The following is a 7,759-nucleotide window of genomic DNA, read 5'->3' on the forward strand; positions in this document are numbered from 1 at the left end:
TTGCTGTGAGATGTTACCCCACTCTTCCACCAAGGCACCTGCAAGTTCCCGGACATTTCTGGGGGAATGGCCCTAGCCCTCACCCTCCGATCCAACAGGCCCCAGACATGCTCAATAGGATTGAGATCCGGGCTCTTCGCTGGCCATGGCAGAACACTGACATTCCTGTCTTGCAGGAAATCCCACACAGAACGAGCAGTATGGCTGGTGGCATTGTCATGCTGGAGGATCATGTCAGGATGAGCCTGCAGGAAGGGTCCACATGAGGCATGCTGCAATGATGAGAGAGGAGGATGTCTTCCCTTGTAACGCACAGCATTGAGATTGCCTGCAATGACAACAAGCTCAGTCCGATGATGCTTTGACACACCGCCCCAGACCATGACAGACCCTCCACCTCCAAATCGATCTGCTCAAGAGGACTGGCCTCGTTATAACGCTCATTCCTTCGATGATAAATGGGAATCCGACCATCACCCGGTGAAGAGCACTTTTTGCCAGTCCTGTCTGGTCCAGCGACGGTGGGTTTGTGCCCATAGGCGACGTTGTTGCCAGTGATGTCAGGCCTACAAGCCCTCAGTCCAGCCTCTCTCAGCCTATTGCGGACAGTCTGATCACCGATGGAGGGATTGTGCATTCCCGGTGTGATACATCCTGTACCTGTCCCGCAGGTGTGATGTTCGGATCCTGTGCAGGTGTTGTTACACGTGGTCTGCCACTGCGAGGACGACCAGCTGTCCATCCTGTCTCCCTGTAGCGCTGTCTTAGGCGTCTCACAATACGGACATTGCAATTTATTGCCCTGGCCACATCTGCAGTCCTCATGCCTCCTTGCAGTATGCCTAAGGCATGTTCACGCAGATGAGTAGGGACCCTGGGCATCTTTCTTTTGGTGTTTTTCAGAGTCAGTAGGAAAGGCCTCTTTAGTGTCCTAAGTTTTCATAACTGTGACCTTAATTTGCCTACCGTCTGTAAGCTGTTAGTGTCTTTACGACCATTCCACAGGTTAATTGTTTATGGTTCATTAATTGTTTATGGTTCATTGAACAAGCATTGGAAACAGTGTTTAAACCCTTTACAATGAAGATCTGTGAAGTTATTTGGATTTTTACGAATTATCTTTGAAAGACAGGGTCCTGAAAAAGGGCCATTTCTTTTTTTGCTGAGTTTATAAATCACCACAGAAAGGTCCCAGTGGATTGTAAAGATGAAAGTGTATTGAGACTTTGTGAAAAGCAACTGAGCTCTATGGGTTTAAGAAACGGGGGTTTAAGTAATTTACAAATATATCTCTTACCTCTTCGTTGTCACCAGACCTCCTGTATACCAGTTCATATCCAGTGATCAGGTTTTCAGGCCCACTCTGTGGAGGAGCTACCCATGACAGTAATACACTGGTCTCTGACTTGGCCTCTCCTTTGAAGTCTGATGGCTGGGACGGAACTGGGAGAGAGGATATACTACATTACCCACAATACACTACTGGAGAGAGTGGGACTACATTACACATAATACACTACTGGTGAGAGAGGGACTACACTACCCACAATACACAACGGGTGAGATAGGGACTACATTACCCACAATACACTGCTGGAGATAGAGGGACTGCGTTGCCCACAATACACCACTGGAGAGAGAGGGACTACATTACCCACAATACACCATTGTATCAAATACAAAAAAATAGAACTTTATTTAAAGTGTATTTAACACAACAAACTTTACAGTAAAAGTCGAAATAAGTAAATGCACACAGAAAACAATGAACGATGGGTAAAAGAACAGAAACCCTGTAGAGTGAAGGACTATGTCAGGAACCCTGTAGAGTGAAGGACTATGTCAGGAACCCTGTAGAGTGAAGGACTACAGTATGTCAGAAACCCTGTAGAGTGAAGGACTACAGTATGTCAGGAACCCTGTAGAGTGAAGGACTATGTCAGAAACCCTGTAGAGTGAAGGACTATGTCAGGAACCCTGTAGAGTGAAGGACTACAGTATGTCAGAAACCCTGTAGAGTGAAGGACTACAGTATGTCAGGAACCCTGTAGAGTGAAGGACTATGTCAGAAACCCTGTAGAGTGAAGGACTACAGTATGTCAGAAACCCTGTAGAGTGAAGGACTACAGTATGTCAGAAACCCTGTAGAGTGAAGGACTATGTCAGGAACCCTGTAGAGTGAAGGACTACAGTATGTCAGAAACCCTGTAGAGTGAAGGACTACAGTATGTCAGAAACCCTGTAGAGTGAAGGACTACAGTATGTCAGAAACCCTGTAGAGTGAAGGACTATGTCAGGAACCCTGTAGAGTGAAGGACTACAGTATGTCAGAAACCCTGTAGAGTGAAGGACTATGTCAGAAACCCTGTAGAGTGAAGGACTATGTCAGGAACCCTGTAGAGTGAAGGACTATGTCAGAAACCCTGTAGAGTGAAGGACTATGTAAGAAACCCTGTAGAGTGAAGGACTATGTCAGAAACCCTGTAGAGTGAAGGACTACAGTATGTCAGAAACCCTGTAGAGTGAAGGACTATGTCAGAAACCCTGTAGAGTGAAGGACTATGTCAGGAACCCTGTAGAGTGAAGGACTATGTCAGAAACCCTGTAGAGTGAAGGACTACAGTATGTCAGAAACCCTGTAGAGTGAAGGACTACAGTATGTCAGAAACCCTGTAGAGTGAAGGACTACAGTATGTCAGAAACCCTGTAGAGTGAAGGACTACAGTATGTCAGAAACCCTGTAGAGTGAAGGACTACAGTATGTCAGAAACCCTGTAGAGTGAAGGACTACAGTATGTCAGAAACCCTGTAGAGTGAAGGACTACAGTATGTCAGAAACCCTGTAGAGTGAAGGACTACAGTATGTCAGAAACCCTGTAGAGTGAAGGACTACAGTATGTCAGAAACCCTGTAGAGTGAAGGACTATGTCAGAAACCCTGTAGAGTGAAGGACTATGTCAGAAACCCTGTAGAGTGAAGGACTATGTCAGAAACCCTGTAGAGTGAAGGACTACAGTATGTCAGAAACCCTGTAGAGTGAAGGACTATGTCAGAAACCCTGTAGAGTGAAGGACTATGTCAGAAACCCTGTAGAGTGAAGGACTATGTCAGGAACCCTGTAGAGTGAAGGACTATGTCAGAAACCCTGTAGAGTGAAGGACTACAGTATGTCAGAAACCCTGTAGAGTGAAGGACTACAGTATGTCAGAAACCCTGTAGAGTGAAGGACTATGTCAGAAACCCTGTAGAGTGAAGGACTATGTCAGAAACCCTGTAGAGTGAAGGACTATGTCAGAAACCCTGTAGAGTGAAGGACTATGTCAGAAAACCCTGTAGAGTGAAGGACTATGTCAGAAACCCTGTAGAGTGAAGGACTACAGTATGTCAGAAACCCTGTAGAGTGAAGGACTATGTCAGAAACCCTGTAGAGTGAAGGACTATGTCAGAAACCCTGTAGAGTGAAGGCCTATGTCAGGAACCCTGTTAGAGTGAATGACTATGTCAGAAACCCTGTAGAGTGAAGGACTATGTCAGAAACCCTGTAGAGTGAAGGACTATGTCAGAAACCCTGTAGAGTGAAGGACTACAGTATGTCAGAAACCCTGTAGAGTGAAGGACTATCAACTAACCCTTACATAGCTGGCTACTTCATTGACTGCCCCCCCCCCCCCCTCCAACCCGGACACACACCAGGCCCCCCCCTGTACCTCCAGTCTTGGCTATGATCTGCAGGTCCTGGGAGAGAGGTCCGTCTCCTACAGAGGTAAAGGCCAGGACTCTGATGTAATAGGTCTTATTAGGGGTCAGACTCTGGATGGTGATGAAGTTCACACCACGAACCATCAGCTTCTCCCACTGGGGGGGGCGAGAGAGGAGGGTGGAGAGGAGGGTGGAGAGAGAGAGAGAGAGTGAGAGAGAGAGTGAGAGGAGGAGGGTGGAGAGGAGAGAGAGGAGGGTGGAGAGAGAGAGAGAGAGAGAGAGAGGGAGGAGGGTGGAGAGAGAGAGAGAGGGAGGAGGGTGGAGAGAGAAAGCAAGAGGAGGAGAGGGAGAGAGAGAGCGAGGAGGAGGTGGAGAGAGAGAGAGAGAGAGGAGGAGAGTAGAGAGAGAGAGGAGGAGGGTGGAGAGAGAGGAGGAGGGTGGAGAGAGAGAGGGGAGAGAGAGAGGAGGGTGGAGAGAGAGAGCAAGAGGAGGAGGGTGGAGAGAGAGAGCGAGGAGGGAGGGTAGAGAGAGAGAGGAGGAGGGTGGAGAGAGAGAGGAGGAGGAGGGTGGAGAGAGAGCGAGTGAGGAGGAGGGTGAGAGAGAGAGAGCAAGAGGAGGAGGGTGGAGAGAAAGCATTGAGAGAGGAGAGGAAGGGGTAAATAGCGTAGATATGGACACACACAACACACAGAACCTACACCCCCCCCACCTCCACTCACATACACACACAGACCCCCCCCCCCCCCCCCACACACACACACACACCACTTACCTGGTTGACTTGCAGTGTGTTGTCGTCTGTATAGTAGACTCTGTATCCCACCACCTGCCCGTTAGCCTCCTCAGGTCCATCCCAGTGGATTATAGCTGTGGTGGTACTCAGCATACGACCTCTGACCTGGACCAATGACAAACAAGCAAAACAGAATTCCACAGTGATCGCTAGATCATTAACTCTAATACCACTGATCTGTTTAGGATGTCTCTCTCTCTCTCTTTCTCCACTGTGTGTGTGTGTGTGTGTGTGTGTGTGCAACAAGTCAAATCAAACTTTATTTAAAAAGATTCACTTGCAAAACACACAGCATACGACCTCAAGACTCAAACTCAAATCACATCAAACCCGTAACATCTCAACACACTTTCCTGGGTAGGATATATCCTACAACATCCTCCGCAATGCTGGAAAAGCGTCCCCAAAATAACCCTGACATTAAAAAAGAGACAGGGACAACACTTTTTATCTAAAGTGTTGAAGGGGGAGGAAAACTGCAGCTCCAGAGCCTGATGTTGTGCTGATTAAAAAATACAAACATGACGATAGCAGGACACATTATGAACAGGAAAAACGAGAGAGATGGGGGTTAGAGAGAGGACTGATCTACTAACCTGTCATGGGGGTTAGAGAGAGGACTGATCTACTAACCTGTCATGGGGGTTAGGGAGAGGAATGATCTACTAACCTGTCATGGGGTTAGAGAGAGGACTGATCTACTAACCTGTCATGGGAGTTAGGGAGAGGACTGATCTACTAACCTGTCATGGGGTTAGAGAGAGGACTGATCTACTAACCTGTCATGGGGTTAGAGAGAGGACTGATCTACTAACCTGTCATGGGGCTAGAGAGAGGACTGATCTACTAACCTGTCATGGGGTTAGAGAGAGGACTGATCTACTAACCTGTCATGGGGGTTAGGGAGAGGACTGATCTACTAACCTGTCATGGGGTTAGAGAGAGGACTGATCTACTAACCTGTCATGGGGCTAGAGAGAGGACTGATCTACTAACCTGTCATGGGGCTAGAGAGAGGACTGATCTACTAACCTGTCATGGGGCTAGAGAGAGGACTGATCTACTAACCTGTCATGGGGTTAGGGAGAGGACTGATCTACTAACCTGTCATGGGGGTTAGGGAGAGGACTGATCTACTAACCTGTCATGGGGGTTAGGGAGAGGACTGATCTACTAACCTGTCATGGAGGTTAGAGAGAGGACTGATCTACTAACCTGTCATGGGGGTTAGGGAGAGGACTGATCTACTAACCTGTCATGGGGGTTAAGGAGAGGACTGATCTACTAACCTGTAGTGGGGGTTAGGGAGAGGACTGATCTACTAACCTCTACTAACCTGTCATGGGGGTTAGAGAGAGGACTGATCTACTAACCTGTCATGGGGGTTAGGGAGAGGACTGATCTACTAACCTGTCATGGGGGTTAGAGAGAGGACTGATCTCTTAACCTGTCATGGGGCTAGAGAGAGGACTGATCTACTAAGCTGTCATGGGGTTAAGGAGAGGTCTGTTCGACTAACCTGTCATGGGGTTAAGGAGAGGACTGATCTACTAACCTCTACTAACCTGTCATGGGCTAGAGAGAGGACTGATCTACTAACCTGTCATGGGGCTAGAGAGAGGACTGATCTACTAACCTGTCATGGGGTTAGAGAGAGGACTGATCTACTAACCTGTCATGGGGCTAGAGAGAGGACTGATCTACTAACCTGTCATGGGGTTAGAGAGAGGACTGATCTACATAACCTGTCATGGGGTTAGGGAGAGGACTGATCTACTAACCTGTCATGGGGGTTAGTGAGAGGACTGATCTACTAACCTGTCATGGGGGTTAGAGAGAGGACTGATCTCTTAACCTGTAGTGGGGGTTAGGGAGAGGACTGATCTACTAACCTCTACTAACCCGTCATGGGGCTAGAGAGAGGACTGATCTACTAACCTGTCATGGGGCTAGAGAGAGGACTGATCTACTAACCTTTCAAGGGGGTTAAGGAGAGGACTGAATATACTAACCTCTACTAACCTGTCATGGGGGTTAGGGAGAGGACTGATCTACTAACCTGTCATGGGGGTTAGGGAGAGGACTGATCTACTAACCTGTCATGGGGGTTAAGGAGAGGACTGATCTACTAACCTGTCATGGGGGTTAGGGAGAGGACTGATCTACTAACCTCTATTAACCTGTCATGGGGGTTAGGAAGAGGACTGATCTACAACCTGTCATGGGGGTTAAGGGGAGGACTGATCTACTAACCTGTCATTGGGGGTTAAGGAGAGGACTGTTCTACTAACCTGTCATGGGGGTTAGAGAGAGGACTGATCTACTAACCTGTCATGGGGGTTAGAGAGAGGACTGATCTACTAACCTCTACTAACCTGTCATGGGGGTTAAGGAGAGGACTGATCTACTATCCTGTCATGGGGGTTAAGGAGAGGACTGATCTACTAACCTGTCATGGGGGTTAAGGAGAGGACTGATCTACTAACCTGTCATGGGGGTTAGGGAGAGGACTGATCTACTAACCTGTCATGGGGGTTAGGGAGAGGACTGATCTACTAACCTGTCATAGGGGTTAGGGAGAGGACTGATCTACTAACCTGTCATGGGGGTTAAGGGGAGGACTGATCTACTAACCTGTCATGGGGGTTAAGGAGAGGACTGATCTACTAACCTGTCATGGGGGTTAAGAAGAGGACTGTTCCACTAACCTGTCATAGGGGTTAGAGAGAGGACTGATCTACTAACCTGTCATGGGGGTTAAGGAGAGGACTGATCTACTAACCTGTCATGGGGGTTAAGGAGAGGACTGTTCCACTGTTGTTATGATAGATCAACATCCTCTAACCTGTTGTAGTGATACGACAGCCTGTTCGGCTGCTGTTATGACAGCTGATTAATGAATACAAATACAGTGCCTTGCGAAAGTATTCGGCCCCCTTGAACTTTGCGACCTTTTGCCACATTTCAGGCTTCAAACATAAGATATAAAACTGTATTTTTTTTGTGAAGAATCAACAACAAGTGGGACACAATCATGAAGTGGAACAACATTTATTGGATATTTCAAACTTTTTTAACAAATCAAAAACTGAAAAATTGGGCGTGCAAAATTATTCAGCCCCCTTAAGTTAATACTTTGTAGCGCCACCTTTTGCTGCGATTACAGCTGTAAGTCGCTTGGGGTATGTCTCTATCAGTTTTGCACATCGAGAGACTGACATTTTTTCCCATTCCTCCTCGCAAAACAGCTCGAGCTCAGTGAGGTTG

The 7,759-nt window shown here is 47.6% G+C and overlaps 1 pseudogene; it reads right to left on the reverse strand.

The window, feature by feature from the left end:
* Positions 1-1,184: 1,184 nt before the first annotated feature.
* The window catches only part of LOC118954887, a 78,703-nt pseudogene continuing 72,128 nt past the window's right edge, over positions 1,185-7,759 (reverse strand).

The sequence above is a fragment of the Oncorhynchus mykiss genome, unplaced genomic scaffold, assembly GCF_013265735.2.
Source record: "Oncorhynchus mykiss isolate Arlee unplaced genomic scaffold, USDA_OmykA_1.1 un_scaffold_393, whole genome shotgun sequence".
Classification (NCBI taxonomy): domain Eukaryota; kingdom Metazoa; phylum Chordata; class Actinopteri; order Salmoniformes; family Salmonidae; genus Oncorhynchus; species Oncorhynchus mykiss.